This window comes from Tupaia chinensis, unplaced genomic scaffold (genome assembly GCF_000334495.1).
Source record: "Tupaia chinensis unplaced genomic scaffold, TupChi_1.0 Scaffold000252_1, whole genome shotgun sequence".
NCBI lineage: Eukaryota > Metazoa > Chordata > Mammalia > Scandentia > Tupaiidae > Tupaia > Tupaia belangeri.
In genome coordinates, this window is record NW_006159732.1 from 6947709 (window position 1) to 6968007 (window position 20299).

Here is a 20299-nt window from a genome sequence, read left to right on the forward strand (position 1 = left end):
AAAAAAAAAAAAAAAAAAAAAAAGATGGAGGAGGCAGCCATGTGCACTGTCAGCATTTCAGCATTTAGAACTTGCGAGGTATCTAGCTGTAACCTTGCATGAACTCCTCATTTTATAGATGAGAAAGCAATGGGTCAAAAAATGAAAATAGTAACCAAGTCCTTTGACTCATAAGTCTCAAAGTTGGAAGATATCCTTTGTTTATTTGTTTGTTTATTTTTTTCTCCCATGAGAGAAAGTCAGAAACTCCCAACAGGGCCCTCATGCTACAATCCTTCCCCATGCGAAACTGGTCTGAGTCATGGAGACAGCAAACCCAACATGCTCAAGGTAGGTCCTGGGTTCACACCCCAGTGTGAATCTAGTTGCGTACCTCTGAGCCACCTGGTCCTGGGTGGCCCCTTTAAATGATCAGCCACCCTCTAGATCAGCAGTTGTCAAACACTTTTGCATCAGACTTTCCTGGCAAGTTTATTAAAAACACAGATTACTGCACTCCACTCTGGTCTTGGGTGGGGCCCGAGAATTTGCATTCTACAAGTTCCCTGGTGAATCCTCTTGGTCTGGGAAGCACAATATGAGAATCACTGCTCTAGACCTTCTGGTCTAATATTCATTCCATTGTGACAAATTGCTTCACAGGAAAAAGTGGAGCCTGCCTGAAGAGCCCGGGTATGGCCCTCTGAAGACAAGATATGATCTGAAATAATATGACGGTAAAGGCTCTGATCACGAATAACTAGAGAAATTCAACTCTCTGCTCAGAACCCAAAGTGTATGAGCTTCTTTCGACATAGGTGGTGTAGTTTCTCCAAACTGACTGTTAGCTGTAGAGATCATCTGCTTTTTATCCTATTCTGAAATCCTCTTAGATTCAAAGCAAGGTGTATTACTAGGAGGTCTCTAAAAGCATATACAGGTGAGATCATTTAGCTGCTCTTTTTCCCTCTAAATTGAAATAATGATAAAACAATTGTAGCAATATAATTGATATTCAAAGTCTATGTATGGAATTTATAAACAGAGATACACACAAATCAAAGATCATAAAAAGATAATAGAGTTATTGGAGATCATGATTTTGAAGAACACCTCAATACAAAATGAATTTATTTTATAACTGCTTTTTTTTTTTTTTTAAGAGAGAGAGTTTTTTCTATAGAGCACTTGTACTCACTGGAAAGACAGAGAAAGACAGAAAGAAAGAAAACACCTACCAAGGGGAATGGCCACACCACAATCCCTTCTCCTCCATTCTCTTCTTGGGATCTTGGGCATGCATGCACATGCACCCAGCGTGAGTTTTAAACCACTAGGTTCAGAACTCAATGGGAGTCCAGTGATGTAACCATTGTCATCTGCTGGTTCCAGTATAACTGCATTTTTTGGAGAGGTTTTTTTTTTGTTCATTTGTTTGTTTTTTCTGTTTTGGGTTTTTTTTTTTGGTTTTTGTTGTTGTTGTTTTTGTTATAGGGCACGTGCACTTGCCAAAGAGACAGAAAGTGAGAAATCACCCCCCAGGGGGGATGGCCATGCCACAATCCCTTCTCTTCCATTCTGTTCTCGGGATCCTGGGCGCACATACACACATGCCTAGTGTGAATTTAAACCACCGGGTCCAGGACTCGAACCACAGTCGATTACATGGGAGTCCAGCAACACAGCCATTACGCCAACTGCTGGTCCCACTACTTTTTAATGTACATATTATTGCATTTGATTTGGAGAGAGTGGAGGGATGCTGAGAAATACTTAGCCCTTTTCTCAAGGAGGTTGCAATTACTTGCATCTTAAGGGTATTATATAGAGACTGAATATAACATTACATATATTATATTTGTGTAAGTGTATATTATGTGTATGTACACATATTACATTGGGAAAATTTAAACAAGTTACATGAACACATACTGAGTTTTTTTAACAATATTGCACACCAAGAAAGAAACAATAGGAGCAAATCTGACTTTGTATAGAGTAGTCACAATGAATTTTAAGTGAAGGCCTCATATAGAACCTGATCAAGATCAATATCCCTGATCCAAAGAAACGAAGATAGATTAGAAACTATTGTCGACTTCATACACTTTTTCAGTCGTCCTAGAAGTGCTTATCTGCTTGCATATCTTTATCATCAGAAACTTAATATTTGATCATAGATATTTTGAACATACCATTTTCTGTTTATATATCCCAAACTTTCCAGGAAAGAATCAAATCTAAATCACCAAATCTTACATTTTTAGCTTAAAACATGTCTATGAAATCACATAAAATGCTTACAAAATCCAATTTCAAATTAGCTCTTCATCCATCAGTTAAACACACGATCCAGTCTAGGCAAATGACATCAAAGACTATCCCATCATGTGTCTCTCACTTAATGGAAGTGCACTAGGAACGCAAGGGTGTCGCTTGGCATACATACATGAATTTCTTGATAGTACCATAGAGACAGACAGAATTTCTTCCTGAGGTTGGAATCTGCCAAGGCCTTCTCTGTCTGTCATGTGGAAGAACTGTGATGTGGAATATATTTGCAAGCGCAAGAAAGCAATTCAGCATATACAGAAAAAGATCGCAAGCCAACTGTCAAAAGGAAAAAATGTGCCTTACCCACCAGTCACAAAAGGACCTCGCAGTATAACAAAACAGTATCGTCTCTGCATCACAACAGTTTTAAATGTGAGATAAAATGGAACTTTGTACAAATGTGGCAAGGAATTCTCTACATGCTTAAAAAGAAGTCAAATGAAAGGACGTGACTATCTTGAAGATAGTTGTAAGTCTCAGCATACATACTTACGTAGCTAAATCTCGAATCTGCACCCTACGCTGTCCTCTCTCCAATGCTAGCTAGTCTTGAACCTTTCAATGTCCTTCTGGATTTCCACTGGACATTCGAGCCTTCTGCTCAAAATAAAAGTATGATTTTTTTTTTACATTTTCTTTATCTAAACTGCCCATGACATTGATTTTGTTACTGATACCACAAGCTTAGGTAAGCCTAGTTAGTGACAGTGACAGATGAACGGTAAACATCTCTTATCATTATTATTTCCCTTTCTAATAATGTCAGTGGGCTCTGACCACTATAAACCTGGATTCTCTATCATGACATTCAGGGGCTTTTCCAACCATCTACTGCCAAAATACTTTCTCCATCCACCACCCCCATCACACACACACACACATACACACACACACACACACTTTACTCCATAGTCAACTTGTGCACAAGTCCAAACATCCTTTCACTGTATCCAGAGCACTCTTATACTCCATGATGCCCGCTGTCGTTTACGACGTATTTCCTTGCCTTGAGTGTTCATCTTCACTTTCTCTGGGGTGCTCCTTTTTCACAATAATCAATATTCCAGATTAAACAAATGAAATAAAAATGAACAACATCTAGTGGATTTAGCCATGGAAAGCTCCTGGTAGCTTTTGCCAGACCCATTTCAGCGGCACTTCAGAGGGAAGAGATATACAGATGCAAGGAAGAGAAGGCGAGGCTAGAAAAAAAGCATAGATTAAGGAAGTGTTATGGTTTTTTTCCTTGCTATTTTAGATTTAGAAGCAATTGGACATATTTAAAACTGATTCAATAGACTCAATGGAGAAAAGAATAAAGATCTAGGAATGAGGTTATGAATGGACCAAATACCTGAGAATTTGGGAATAGATTGGCATTAGAATACTGGTGAGAGTCAGTCTCAGGAAAACATTCTTTTTCCACTTTCTTAGAAGAAGATAAAGCATGCAGATAAACATCAATTACAGGAGGTAAAAAAAGTTAAGAAACTTGTCACTAAATTGTCTCTGGGTTTTTGTGTTTTTGTTGTTTTTGCTAAAGGGTACATGCACTCACTGGGGGGAGAGACAGAGAGAGAGAAAGAACATGACCCCCAGGAGGGATGGCCATGACACAATCCCTCCTCCACTCTCCTCTAGGGAGTTTGGGCACACACACACACACACACACGTTCAGTGTATTTTTCAAGCCACTGAGTCCGAGACTCTAACCATGTAGCTGACCATGTGGAATATAGCCACTCTAACTAAGCTGATAAAACAAAAGGAAAACTTGAGATATCAACTATGTAAAATAAGTATGATAGAACAAAAAAAAACTGAGAACTGGAAATAAATGAGGTGATCAGAGAACTGAAAGTCTATATTACATTTTCAGAAGTAGAAGAGTTTCAAGTCTTGACAAGATCCAGTTACTGAGTTATTATTGAGAAATCCTATTCTGTTGCCTATTTTTTTTTAAACAAAGACCTAATATTTGATTGTTCTTTAATCTTTCCCCTATATCATCTGGACCCCTCGAGGATAAGATAAATATTTTGTGTCCTTTCTTATATCTTAACCAAAACCTGGATCCCTCTTGGGATTCAGAGGAGAACCTTATTCTATGGCCCCAAAGTCAGGAAAAGAGATTGGTTACTGGTGTCTTGTCCTCCACGTAGACCATTGCCTTTCTTCTTTCTCCAAATCTACTCTCCTTTGGCTCTGGCTATTCAGCTATAGCACTTCCTTTTTCCTCCCCATCATCACCTACCGTCCAATCTTGTCAGCAACTTGGGCATCTAATTTCCTCATACTAACATCTAAAAACTAGACAACATCCTGAAGTATTTGGTGTTCATGTAGATGTTCTAATTTACAAACTAGCTTCTTAATTACTTAAGATTTCTATTCCCTTAAAAGACCGCCAAATCTTCTTGGTCACACAAAACTGACTTTGGGAAACTTCTTGCAGTATGAGAGCATATCATTTGAATAGAGTCTTAACAGCATCTCAAAAGAGGAAATAAATTGAAACAATTTTTTGTAAAATTTGGGGGGGTCTGAGTTCACATCATTTACAATGGGTCTTCCAAGAGGTTTGTGACATAGAAATTTTGTCTTAGTAGGCACAAGGAGGTGAGGGTCTTTAATCAAGTTGATGAGCTAATTGTTTCCCTCATAAATATGCTTTAAGTCCAGATAAGCAACCTATTGTCTTGTTTAGACAGCTGTCTGGCCAGATAAGTACGAGGTTTTCCTGGATAAATTGATGTGCAAGAATCTCCTGAAGCAAATAGTGGAGTTATTTATTGGTTTTCAGTCTTATCTTTTTGAGTAAGGATTTTTCAGAACAAATGGCTGAGTTAATGCTGACACAGACGTTCAGTGTATTTTTCAAGCCACTGAGTCCGAGACTCTAACCATGTAGCTGACCATGTGGAATATAGCCACTCTAACTAAGCTGATAAAACAAAAGGAAAACTTGAGATATCAACTATGTAAAATAAGTATGATAGAACAAAAAAAAACTGAGAACTGGAAATAAATGAGGTGATCAGAGAACTGAAAGTCTATATTACATTTTCAGAAGTAGAAGAGTTTCAAGTCTTGACAAGATCCAGTTACTGAGTTATTATTGAGAAATCCTATTCTGTTGCCTATTTTTTTTAAACAAAGACCTAATATTTGATTGTTCTTTAATCTTTCCCCTATATCATCTGGACCCCTCGAGGATAAGATAAATATTTTGTGTCCTTTCTTATATCTTAACCAAAACCTGGATCCCTCTTGGGATTCAGAGGAGAACCTTATTCTATGGCCCCAAAGTCAGGAAAAGAGATTGGTTACTGGTGTCTTGTCCTCCACGTAGACCATTGCCTTTCTTCTTTCTCCAAATCTACTCTCCTTTGGCTCTGGCTATTCAGCTATAGCACTTCCTTTTTCCTCCCCATCATCACCTACCGTCCAATCTTGTCAGCAACTTGGGCATCTAATTTCCTCATACTAACATCTAAAAACTAGACAACATCCTGAAGTATTTGGTGTTCATGTAGATGTTCTAATTTACAAACTAGCTTCTTAATTACTTAAGATTTCTATTCCCTTAAAAGACCGCCAAATCTTCTTGGTCACACAAAACTGACTTTGGGAAACTTCTTGCAGTATGAGAGCATATCATTTGAATAGAGTCTTAACAGCATCTCAAAAGAGGAAATAAATTGAAACAATTTTTTGTAAAATTTGGGGGGGTCTGAGTTCACATCATTTACAATGGGTCTTCCAAGAGGTTTGTGACATAGAAATTTTGTCTTAGTAGGCACAAGGAGGTGAGGGTCTTTAATCAAGTTGATGAGCTAATTGTTTCCCTCATAAATATGCTTTAAGTCCAGATAAGCAACCTATTGTCTTGTTTAGACAGCTGTCTGGCCAGATAAGTACGAGGTTTTCCTGGATAAATTGATGTGCAAGAATCTCCTGAAGCAAATAGTGGAGTTATTTATTGGTTTTCAGTCTTATCTTTTTGAGTAAGGATTTTTCAGAACAAATGGCTGAGTTAATGCTGACACAGATGGTCTCAATTTTCACAAAGATGACCAAAAGGAGAAAAGATCTTGCTTGAATGACTTCCTCAGGACAAAAACCCCTTCTTGTAAGGAATACAAAAGGATAACATCTTGAATCTAACATATCATTTAGTTCTTCAACATGAGGCAAACAGTTTCCATTGCAATCTGCCTTCCATATTCACAGATTTTTGTATCTGTGGACTTAACCAACCATGGACTGAAAATATTTTTCAAAAATGATTTTGTCTATACTAAGTATGTTATTATTTCTCAAACAATACATTATAACAACTATTTCCATAAAACTTACGTGGTTACCAGGTATTTTTTTTTAATTTTTAATTTTTTGGAGAAGTTTTTTGATATACGGCGTGTGCGCTCGCCACACCGACAGAGAGAGACATAGAGACAGAAAGCGAGAAATCACCCCCCCAGGAGGGATGGTCACGCCGCAATCCCTTCTCCTCCATTCTCCTCTTGGGATCTTGGGCACGCACGCACACGCACCCGGAGTGAGTTTTAAGCCACCGGGTCCGGGACACGAACCACAGTCGACTACGTGGGAGTCCAGCGACATAGCCATTACACTAACTGCTGGTTCTTGGTTACCAGGTATTATAAGCAATCTCTAAGTGATTCAAAGTACAGAGAGGATATGTCCAGGATATATGCAAATACTATACCATATAGAGATGAGCATTTGTAGATTTGGGTATCCTTGGTTCCCCCCTCCAGAGGTTTTTTTTTCCCATAGGGCATGTGTACTCCCCAGACAGACAGAGAGAGAGACAGATAGAAAGCGAGAAATCAACCCCCAGGGGGAATGGCCACACCGCAATGCCTTCTCCATTCTCCTCTTGGAATCTTGGGTATGCACGCACATACACCCGGCGTGAGTTTCAAGTCACCGGGGCCAGGACTCGAACCACAGTCTACTACATGAGTCCAGCAACGTAGCCATTACGTTAACTGCTGGTCCCTCCTTGGGGGTTTTTGAACAATCTCTGTCAGTAACTGAGAAATGACTATACTTTGCAATTTGATCTCACATCCAAAGTCAGTTTTCTAGAAATAAAAGAAAAACAGGCCTGATATAGTTCTCTTTGGCCCAAGACCATCAGCTGTTAGTTATTATTGCAAAAAGTTCTCTCCTTGTAAAAGAGAGGCATTTTCAAGGTGAAGTTCTCATAAGAGATCTTCTGACCATCACAATTCTGAGCATTTTGTGAATACTGCAACTCTAAATCAAGAGGACTCCTCAGCAAACCTGCCATTCCTCCTTTCTTCTTTGATTTGATTATTTTGAAATCTGGTATGAGTCAGCTCTCCAACTCATCCCTTCCCCCTGGAGCAATTTCTCTTGTTTCTCTTCTTTCCTGATTTGAAGGAGATGTTTGCCCCCTCCTCTACTCAATAGCCACATTTCTAAAAGTATTTCATCATCTTGGCTTTCATAATGGAAATGTTAAGTTTTCCACAGAGGATGTGCCCTGGGGGGGAGTTTTGCTTACCCCCTAGGATGGATGTCAGTTAATATTTAGACACAATTAATTAATGGTAACCCCTAAGGCAAATTTTGCTGTTAGGAAAATCAGACCATATCCCTGATTAAATGAAGGCTGCTTCTCTGACCAAGTCAGCAGATGTTCTATTATCAGTAAAGACCAACATCACATGGTTGGTGGGTGGAAACATAGGTTAATTAAAGTATTTAAAACATGTGGCTGAAACATCATCCTGGCTTTCTTAAGCTCAGTCACTAAAGTTTCTCTACCTCCTCAATTTCTCTTCCTAAGTTTCTCCTTTCTACCACACCCCAGCTCATGATGACATAAAAATCTTTAAGATTTCTAAAAAGCTCTTTGACTCCGCCGACTAAGGGTTTCTCAGATCTCCCTCGAGTAGTTTAGCCTACAGTGACTTGAAGATTTTATTGCTAACATATCATTGAGAACTTTGTGAAGATACTCACATTCATATTTTTGTCTGAAAAAAATGAAGTATAGAAAACTATAAATATAGAAGAGTATAGAAAATGTGAAGTATGAAACAAGTACAGAAAACTGACTGTAGATTAATAATTAGATTGCATCTTGACATTGTAAATATTATGAAAATGATTATGAGATAAAATATACTGTCAAGTAGCAAATGATGGAATTTACTCAGCCCAAGAATGTTTGTTTTTCCTTTATTGTTTTAGATTAAATCCCTAAATGTCTATTTCCTAATAAATTTATTTTAAAATATTTAGTGAATTCTTAGTGAGTTTTAGCTACTCCAAAAGATTAAAAACATAAATTTAAGCAACTGGACTTCCACATGGTTGACCGTGGTTCAAGTTCTGAACTTGGGGGCTTAAAAATCACACTGCGCACCTGTGCGTGTGTGCCCAAGATCCCAGAAGGAATACGAAGGAGAAGGGAATGCGGCAGTGTGGCCATCCCTCCAGGAGCTGATTTTTCACTTTCCCTCTCACTGTGTTTGTCTCTCTCTCTCTCTCTCTCTCTCTCGGAAAGTGAATATGCCCTAAGGTGAAAACGTCTAAAAATCAATAAAAGATAAATTAAAAAATGAATCCCTAGGGAGCAGCAGTTAGCATAATGGCTATATCGCTGGACTCCCACGTAGTCGACCGCAGTTCGAGTCCCGGACCCGGTGGCTTAAACTCACACTGGGCACATGTGCGTGTGTGCCCAAGATCCCAAGAGGAGAATGGAGGAGAAGTTATTGTGGCGTAGCCATCCCCTCTGGAGAGTGATTTCTCGCTTTCTGTCTTTCTGCCTCTCTCTGTCTGGCTGGCGAGCGCATGCACCCTATAGCAAAAACCTCTCCAAAAATTTTTTTTAAAAAAATGAATCCCTGATGGAGAAATAATCAGAGTTTGTTGTCATGAAAACCCTTCTTTCCCTTCCAGAAGCAAAGTGAAGCTCACATCCAACCTAACTATGATTCTTATTCACTCATGACCAGCTTGAACTAACAAAGCTTGCTTATTCACTCATGAGCAGCTCACCTCCTTTCTTCTCTATCTTTTTTTTTTGAGAGGGTTTTGCTATAGGGCGCGTGCGCTCGCCAGACAGACAGAGAGAGACAGAGAGACAGAAAGTGAGAAATCACCCCCCGGAGGGATGGTCACACCGCAATCCCTTCTCCTCCATTCTCCTCTTGAGATCTTGGGCACGCACGCACACGCGCCCGGCGTGAATTTTAAGCCATCAGGTCCGGGACGCGAACCACGGTCAACTACGTGGGAATCCAGCGACATAGCCATTACACTAACTGCTGGTCCCTTCTCTCTCTATCTTGAGATCCAGCTCCCCTTCTTTGTAAATTTTAGAGCTTACCGGAAGTTCATTGTCATGTTGCTCCACGCCATGCACTGTTAGCCCATGGGGGAGTGTGCCTATTACAGAATGCTGTCTACTATGCTAGTTACAGTAAAATTCAGAGCTTCTGTATTCAGAACCCCAGTTGCCTTCAGTATCAGCTTTATCAACATAATTAAACCCAGGTTACCTTATTATTTGAGATCAACTGGTTTAGAATGAAGGTGAGAAGAAGGATACAAGTTACTGAATCAATATGTGAACTCAAAATGGAGAAGTGACCATGACAAACATTTAAGTTTCAAAATGTTTAAGAGAAATATAAAAAGGAAAGCAATTATTTCCAGTGGGGAGACAAGTAGTTGCAGTGAGAGAGAAGGAAGGGAGAGTTCTGTAAACTCTAAGTTCAAGGATAAAACCTGGTTTTGTTCATACACTCTTCCCAGCATACAGCCACAGAGAATGAATACATGGAAGGGTTGGCTTGGATGATGAGCAGAGTTAAAACTGGAGGATCTCAAAAGAAAGAGAGAGAAATGGGAATATTTAGGACAAAGAAGAAAGTCTGGTCAATGTACAGGGATAAGAAATATATTTTTCTCCTAAGAATCAAATACAGTGAAATGTTCAGTTAATCGCATTTTGTTATCTAAAATAAAAACATCAAATCTATTTAATGAAGAAAATAGTTACCTCACTATAGTATTTTTTGCTCATTGTAGCCTTCAACATCTCTATTACTTACATACTGAAGAGAAGCAATTGCAATAAAAAAATGAGTCTATACACTTATTGTAGAATGTGAAGCAAATTAAGGATTTATTTATTTTTATTTTTATTTTTATTATACCCCTGAATGTGGCAGAGCCCTCTAACCAGCATTCCTGGACTCAACACATTGTTTTAATGAACTATAACCTTCTGGCCTATGACAGTTATATAACCAGTAAGAGGCACCAGATAAGAAATAAGTTTAGTGCCAAACTTTGTATCTGGGTTTATAGGAAAAAATTTTTTAAAAAAGATAGTGGAAAATATTAAATTAGGTTTTTTTAGATATATTTTGTCATCGAGTTTAATTTCAAAATGAGGTGTCCACTCTTGTTCCTGCTCCAACCCTCCTAATTTTATAGTCAGTAAGCAATTGAGCCCAGGAATTTCTGCTCACTAAGAATGCTGCCAAGTTAGGGTGCAGAATGACGCTCACTAAAATAATAGCAGGCCCTGTTCTGTTCTGCAGAATTGTAAGCAACAAGCCTCTGAAACCATGATCAACAAAAACTTTATTTTGTTTGTTGCCCTTTAAAACACACACTCACATAAACAGTATTTTTGAAAGAATAAAAAATGAACTCTCCAAAGAACAAAGGAACCAGCGGCTCCAGATATATTTTAAGCCTAAGGAAAGTTAGAAGCCAGAAGAGAATATGAGTGGCAGGACACATACAGTCGACCTTTAAAGGTTTGATTTCTGTTTTAAGTTCTGCAAACGCCCCCGGCTTTCCCCCACATAAAATAAAAAAATCTGACTTATGTTCAAATGTGGCCTTTGCCCTTCACCCTAACACCAAACACCATGAGGAAAAAAAATTAGGGGTGGGAAGGCGACATGCCTATAAAGATATGAATATCCATCCCACTGTACCAACTGAATCAAAGATGAAGCTCTGAGATGTGAGCTTGGTGGAGAATCACGATGTAGTGTGATGATTCTTAACCGTAGGGTCAGATTCAGACAGCACTTCACTGCAGAGCTGGTGAAGAGGCTGCCACTCCCACCTGCTCCCCAGACCATTCTGCATCCTCCATGAAGGCCTAGCAAGATCCTGCACTTGACCCTGGAAGCCAGTCCAGAGAAGGCAAAATCTGGATCTCTTCCATTTGTTTTATATTAAGATATGGTTCTTACATCATTAATACTCTGGCTGTGTTGACATTAGCATTATTAGGCAATGCATAATTGAAGAAGTTACTTGACAAATAAAAAAAAATAGGTCATGAGACAAACCGACATCTGTCTAAAATATTTCAATAATGAAGAAAAAGTAGCCTTATTGTTTGCTGATAGATCATTGATTCAATTTTCTATTTTACTTTTGATGGACTAAATTTTATTCTCTACTTAGGTATACAATTTAGTTATTATCATTAAAGAAAAACTATCTTGAATGCAGTTCATAGCAGTTTTTGCCATATTTAATATATATATACATATGTGTACCAAGTATTGCTGTAAGAACAATTTAGGAAAGCAGTAATTAGGGTAGATTCCTATTAAAAATTCCAATATAGAGGATTTGAAATCTACTAAAATACTGAAATTCATATACTTCAGTGGGTTTGTATGTTTAATGAATATATTATTATTATTTAATCAGTAAGAAATGGACAAAACTACTAGGAAAAAACAGGATTGTGTATGCATGCATGCCCAAAATCTCAGGAAGACAATGGAAGAGAAGGGATTATGGCATGGCCTTGCTCCTGGGGTGTGGTTTCTCACTTTCCCTCTCACTGGTGAGAAAACATACCCTATAGCAAAAACCTTAAAAGAAAAAATAAAGAATACAAACAACCAATAAACACGTATTCAAACTCAGTAGTAAAACAAAATATCAAATTAGAATGAGATTATGAGAGGACTTCAAACAGTTCATGGAAAAATAGAATTCAAGCATGAGTTTATTCTCATGCAAAACAATTTTGAAATCCATACAAAGTTTGTTCACTATATGTGTTTTCCAAGAATTGTTCAAAAACCCCCTTGTACAATAGCACATGTATCGAGTGTGCGACAACAAAAATTAAAGAAAGAAGAAGAAAGGATAATACCTGATGTGGCCACGCTCCTAGTCCTCCCACACAGCTATTTGGAGTGAAAACATCTGGAATCTTTCTGGAAGGCAATTCAGCAGGCAGCACGGGAAGTGTGAACAATGTGTACATTCTTTATCCTTCCAATAGTGTTTCCTAGGTGAATTACAAGTAATATATTAAGAATGGATGCAAATAGTTGGCTGCATGGATATTATCTCATTTCTTTATGTGTTTGTGTTTGGGGTTGGTTTGTTTTTAAGTTTACTTATTCATTTCTTCCATGAAGAAGAGAAACAGTGAGACAGACGGGCACTTCAACAGAACCCTAGCAGTACTCTCACCCCTAGTCTCAGGTGGCCCGATCACGGGCATATGTGTGCACTCGGTCTGCTCAAGGAGGTCCCAAGACACAGCCCAGGACACTTCTCACATGAGTCCACTGCATTTCTGCTATGTCACCACATGGCCCTTCACTTCTTTATATGATTATAACATTTAGAAATAGTTTTATATCCAAAAATTAGAAATGGTTGAGGAACTTGCATTAAGCCTATGTAAAAGAATACTGTGTAGTTAGGAAAAGCGATATAGCTATAGTGTTACGTTAAAATAATTTTGACATGGAAGGAATCACAACATATGGGTAAAAAAAAAAGAAGAGTCAATTTTCTCAAAAAAAGTGCACATAAATACACATAGATTTGATCTTTGGTATCCATGAGGGACTGGTTCCAGAAACCACCACAGAAACCAAACTCGGCAAATACTCAAGTGTTTATATGGAATGGTGTAGTATTTGCATATAACCTACATGCGTGCTTCCTTACACTTTAAATCATCTTTACTTTACTTATTATGCCTACAATGTAATGCCATGCGAATAGTTGTGATGCTGTACTGCTTTTTATTTGTATTACTTGTAAAGTGCTATTGTAATTTTTTTCCTTTCATATTTCTTTTCTTCACTGGTTGATTCAGCACACTTGGAACCCATGGTTTTGGAGGGGTGACTCTATTTGCTTCTGTTTTTTTTGAAAAGGTATATATATCACTCAAATGTCAACAAGCATTACTCTGGTTATAGGATTTTACATATTTTTAATTTTTCACAACAAAAATACTTATAACTTATTTTTACTTACAATAAATAGTTCAAAGGGAGGTGTGATTAGCTAAAGTAAGAAGCAGAGTAGAACTGTGAGCCCCACAAATTTAAGCTTACCAAGATATTTGGTGATATTTGGTTAAAACTATGTGAACAGGGTTGGCAGGTGGCATGGTGGTGAAGGCACTGGATTCCGACATCGCCAACCACAGTTTGAGTCTTGGATCCTGCAGCTTGAAAATCATGCTGGGCATGTGTGTGCTTGCCCAAAATCCCAAGGGCAGAATGCAGGAAAAGGGATTGTATCAGAGCCATCCCTACTGCGGGGGGTGGGGTGAGGGGTGGTTTCTCACTTTTCCTCTCTGTCGCTCTCTGGCAGGTGCATGTGCACTATGGCAAAAACCTACAAGGAAAGAAAACTATGTGAACATAACTCCAAATAACTCTATTAAAAAATACCAAATCAAGGCATTCTCTGTTGATTATATATTTTGTCCTTCAATATAAATTTTGCGCTCTTTATTGAATGTTTTAGTCAAACTATGTCTAACATGGAGCTTATCTCAGTTGCTTAGAAATAAGAGCTTGAGTCTTGTCAACACGTATTGAATTTTAATGTTAACCTATATCATATAGTACTTTTAAAAATAGTTTACAAACAGATCTGTAATACCATTTACCTTCTTAAGTCAAACATGCCATATAAATTCATAAAGATGATAATGACAGGCTGTTATAGAAGAAAAACAAATTTTTATTTATAATCTTCTTTCCCAGTGGTATTTTCTGTACCCTGAACAGAAGTGGAGGTTTTGCCTGAATTATCAGGATATTGCCGAACTTCCGTCTTTGCCAGTCAAGATCCGACATATGGAGCTTGCCCAAGGTTGTTTAAAAATGAAGGAAGTGTCATGAGGGGACTATGACATTCTGAATTCAGATACACCTCTCATTGTTATTCATTCACCCATCCATCCATGCCGACCCAGCTGAGTTCTTAAGATCCATTTCTTCCCTATTGGAATCCCTTCTTCCCCCAACGTCTGACTACATTTCATAGTCCTGCTTCAATATAGTTTTCTCTGACTCTCTTACCTCAGAGATGACATTGTTTCTGATTTCATAATAGCTTCAGTGATAAATAGATTTCAAATTATATACTAACTCCATTTAGTTGGAAGGAAAAATCAGTTTTTTAACCCTATTTTTATTGCTTTACTTTATTCCTCTTTCTTATACTTTAAGGGTAACTGGTGCTTGTTGCATCTGTAACTAATAAAAACTGTAACTATTGTAACAAATAAGGTCATAAATAAACCAGTTTGTTCAGAGGAGGAAACTTTAGCCACTTGCTTTAGACAATGGTCACCAAAATGCAACCAGGACTGGGTCCCCAGGCAAGAAATCTTATTAAGACACAAGGGACACAATGTAACAGGTTAAATTGAGAAAAGTATAATAATGTTATTATTTACCATGGTAGTTACCCACAGATGTTTAGATTGTTTAAACAGGATAGTTTAAAGAATCTATGTTGTAGCTCCTCTTAATCAACCAATGTATGTTGCAAGTCCGAGTTAACAGATTCAATGCCACCTTAATAAAAACAGGGTCATAAAGGTCAGGTGAAAGAAAAAGGTGCACAGAACAGTTTGGGGAAAACCATGAGGGTATTACCCTCATGGTTTATGTTGCAGATAACAAGGATACACAGAAGAGTAGGGTGTATAAAGAGTTGAAAACTTCTATTCTGGGAACTCATCACTGGGCAAGTTAGCCCTTGGCCACGCCCTGTCCTCCAACACAGCTAAATAAATTCTTGCCGCTTTCGGCTTTATCTTTGTTGATTATTCACAGAAATGATTGTGGGATTTTTTTTTGCTGCTGGCAGCCACACACAATGACCTAAGAAGGATTCTAGGGGAAACAAGAAAAAAAAGGTTCTGACTCTATTTCCTGATTCATTTGGAAAAAAAAAAATTCCATGATTGACTATCATCTGCCACTGGTAAAACTGGAAGGAGGGGTAGAGAAAGCACGCTAAATTTTCAATTTCAGGGCAGGCATTTCTAGTTGGATCCTTCACTCTCTTCTATCCTTTTCCTGATAAGTAGAAATATTTAGTCATTTGTCTTTTTCCCCCAATCTGTACCACAGCCCACTTGCCATCTCCCAACAGAACATATATCTCTACTTTCAAAGCAATTTCTTTCTAAATCGCTTGCATTTCAGTTTTCTCCTGAATTCCTGATCCATGCAAGTCACTATATTTGGAGCATTAACTATGTGCTAAGCACAGTTCTGAGATTCCAAGAAAAAAGGTAGAACTTGAACTAGACACTGGGAAGCTAGGCAGTGTGTCCCATGCTGTGCACTCACAGGGAGACTCCTTTCAGGCTAACTGTATTGCTGGATCATGTTTAGAAAAAAAAAAAAAATAGACTTCCTAAACATTTAAGGAGTAATGAATGACCATGTTGCCTATACGTTTTTCCTCTTTTTCTCCTTTTCCTCCTGTATTTGTAATGTAGTTTAGACAATATTATCAGACAGAGAGTCTCCCCAAGAAGCTAGCTAACCTCCTATCTTCACTTGACTATCTTCACTTGACTATAAATGAACAAAAAACAGGAGTTAAATGCCACGGAAGACAGTTAACCATTGGAACTGAGTAAGATTTCCAGCAATTGCATAATATTGCCTCCAGCGACGAACTTTACCTAATCAGATGCGTCCATACCACTTTAACGCAAATGTAAACATGACAAGGAAGAGCCACATTCAGCCTTGAACCCAAAGCAGTAAGACACATTCTGAAAAACACTCTCCTAATGTACAATGAACCCAAGACATTAAGTTATTTGAGGGTTCTATCTACTCAGAGCTTTCTAGGCAAATAAAACCAAGCAGGGCTAATGTAGTACAAACAATTCTACTTCTCATGAAGAGAAAAAAAACCTACATGTTGCATTTTCCATCAAGGAAAAATTTTAAATGTTGATTAAGTTACAAATATTTATTTAAATATTAACTATGTTAATACATATTAGGCATTTAGGACAATTCCTTATAAACGATAAGCATAAGATGATTCAGCTATCATTATTATTATTATTATCATACTATCACTATTATTTCATAAAAGCCTATAACTAGTCCATCATTTGGACCCAAGTTTATTTGACTCTGAAAAGCTATATAAGAGAAAGTAAACTAGACCAGAACTTGAGAATCTCAAATTCTAGCCTACCCTATTTCATTTATTTCTTTATCTTATCTTTTTTTTTTCAATTTGCTGTAGGGCATGTTCATGCACAAGAGAATAACAGTGAGGGTGAGCTGGAAGGGGTGACAAGTCACCCCTAATGGAGAGATAACCACACCACAATCCCTTCTCTTCCACTCTCCTCTTGGGACTTTGCATACATGTATATACACATGCACAGATGCACACACACTCAGCCTGTTCATCAACCTACTGGTTCCAGGTCTTGAACTATCTAACCAGCCATGTGGAATCCAGCTGCCTTAACTATCACACCACTGGCTGTCGCTAGCCTACCTTATTCACCTCTTATGTTTTGCTTTAACAGTGATTATCTCACTTTGCTTCTCCATATCTCATTTTTACTGATCTTTGAAATAGAAAACCTATGCTACAGGACAAGTCACCCTATGTAGACAACCTGCACCTTCTGAAAGGAGAGACAATGAAGCTAGGGCACATAAAAGGGCTACAGACACCGGTGTTCACAAGCGAAAGGCATTGTAAAGCTGAAGTGAAAATGCCTTCTATCAACATGATATGATGTTAACAAAAACTACTCCTCCCTAAAACAAAAATAACTACTCTCCAAATATCTTAATTCCAGATTTCCCACATTGCTCACAATCTATACATGTTCCTTTGCCCAAGAAGGCCACCAGACTGAGATTGCTAGAAATCAGCATCTTATCAGAAAAGGGTTTGTAAAATGTATCCTGTTCTGAATGAAGTCACTAGAGAATGAGGCCCAGAAGACATAATATTCTTATGAAAAAAATCCATTAGTCAGTTACAGTGAGATGCCTGCAATGGAGAGCCCTAGAAGACTTGGAAAGATGGGCATTGAAAGATCAGTGGTAGTCTTTTTACAGCAAAATATAAACAGTGGCTGAATGTTTTTAAAAATTGGAATAATAATAATCATCATCTGAAAAAAATGAAAGCTATTGGATGATGATGATGGAGATGTTAATGTCTTTGTATTGACTGATATGCATGGTGCTCCTGGAAAAAGAAATGTAATACACTGTAAAGTTATATGTGATTCAATGTAATATAAACAAGATTATGCTCATAATAAATAAATTTTTAGAAAAAGAAAGAAAGATCAATGGTAGCTGTCAGGGCAATCACGGACCGTTAATACTTTGTACCAACCTAACCATTTTCTTCTGATCTAACTGCAATAGTAAATTCCTGACACAAGGATATGACTATGTACCTTGATCGGCCTGGGTCACTCTGCTCTTTTGACTCAATATAATTACTAACACTCCCTTTCTCTCTCACAAGTGCCTTTTTGTTTTAATTTGATTTGCTGTGGGATATGTGCACTCACTGGAAGAGAGAGACAGAGACAAAAATGAAAAAGTATCCCCCGGGGTGATGGTCTCATGCCACAGTCCCTTCTCTCCTCTCCTCTCCTCTCAGGATTTTGGGCACACATACACATGCACCCAGCATAGTTTTCAAGTCACCAAATCCAGGACTCAAACCTGCAGTCAGCCATGTGAAATCTAGCTGCTTTAACCACCATACCACTATCTAGTCCAGAATATCTTTTCCATAAGCTGTGTCAGAGGAAAAAATAAATGGATAATGAAGCTGTAGTTTTCTTTTTTCAATTGGGTACTTCTTTGCTAAGAGAAGAGAACTATAGGGAATTAACGGGAAATGGTAGATTGGATAAATGAGTATGTTTGTTATCCCATCTACAGTTTCCCTTCACCCAAAAAATTGAATAAGTAAATAAATAAATACAAGGGAGTCTCCAAATGGCTGTTTTTAAAAATGGAATGTAAACCCCATTTTTAAAACTCATGCATAGTTTTTTCCTCACGTGCATTTTCCATGAACTTTTTGAAAACCTTGTCCCTCCTCATATCTACTCATAAATCTCTTTTAGAGGTTAGAAAGTAAGACTCTAAGGTGGTTTCAACTTTTCCTAAACTATAATGGCCCATGCTTATGAAAATAGGAAGTGAACAAAGTGGATGTTTCTGCCACTGCGCTTGGAGCCAGGACTGGCACACCAGCTCTTTAGTAGCCAGACGACAGAAGAGTAGCCATTTCCTCTACCCAGGACAATGTTAGTTCCGTCTCTGATACTCTTCCCTTTTTGTTGTATGCAACATTTTCTTACCTACCCTGTCACTGTGAGTCTCGATGTGCAATTGCAGCTAGCTGTGTAAATTACAGAGGGAATTTCTACACAGAACCAAGAGCCAGAGGCTTGTGACTGGCAAATTGATTCTGCAAATATTTTGATTGAATGACTCATATGCATGTATAAAATTCCCAATCATTGGTACGCACTTTCATGACTTTAGGAAAGTAAGAATAGCGTGCTGGTGCCCAACATGCCAAGTTGCTAGAATGACTGAAAACTCCCTGTGTCTCTTTTTTGCCCAGCCCTTTTCAGTATCACTACATATTGAAATTCCTCCCAATGGACTTTGTAAGAAGTGAATTAATAAACCCCAGAAAGTGCTTAGATAAAAAGGGATTTTGAAGGGAAAACCTGCCTTTACTAAACATACGCTCTCTACCAGCTGCACTGAGTTAAATGTTTTTCTTTTGTTGATCTCGTTCATTCTCACGAGAGTCTGATAAAATAATCCTTCATTTTACAAATGAGGAAACTGAGCTCCGAAGAGCAAACCGTCCAAGATTCCACGAATATTGGATGGTAAACCTGGAGCCCTAGCTAGGGCCTGCCACTTCCAAAGCCTGTGCTTGGCTACTGCAGTCGAACGCTGCTCAGATTTCTGGGGTTCATAAAGCATTTCCACAGAATGATCATCGTAAGGGATAAAGCTGGAATTTCAACCCAGGATTAGACTGTGCTAACATTTTAACATCTTTGCCTGTATTCTGCTTCTCCTTCAAAAAAGAGATAATAAAGCTTTGAAAATGTTTTAAGATTTTACAAAGGCAAGGAATTATTTCTTCTATTAAAGCGAGGATGGTGTAATTAGACATCTCCACTCTCTAGCTAATCCATGGCCTGCCTCTTCCTATTTAAAGCTTCTGAGAGATCTGGTGGTGGGAGAGGTTCCTATTATCAAATTCAACAGCAAGTCCGATCTGCTTCATTTTGCTGTCATCTCAGCTACCAACCCATCAGACTTCACAGGCTTGCATGCAATTTCAATACCAAATGGATCTGAAGAGTCTGGATATTTCATCATTATTAAAACAAATGTGAGAAGGAGGAAAGAAATCTATATAGAATGAATGAACTTGGACAGGATCTTTCAATAGCAAGGCTAAAATAACAAAAAATAGCAAGGTGCTGGCTTAGATGGCAAGTACTTAAACAGTAAATGCCTTCTTTTCCTAAAGCACACTAATGGTCTTCCCCAAATAGCCTCACTGAAAAGTTCTCACACTGAGATGGAAGCACCCCACTTTATGGCAT

General features: G+C 38.1%; 1 long non-coding RNA gene across 1 annotated transcript in view; it reads right to left on the reverse strand.

Annotated features, from left to right (window-relative positions):
* The window catches only part of LOC102490309 (uncharacterized), a 46781-nt gene that overhangs the window by 21705 nt on the left and 4777 nt on the right, over positions 1-20299 (reverse strand). Inside the window, exon 2 of the long non-coding RNA XR_334635.1 lies at positions 12524-12661. This is a non-coding gene — a long non-coding RNA (uncharacterized LOC102490309). The remainder of the gene's footprint in view (positions 1-12523; positions 12662-20299) is intronic.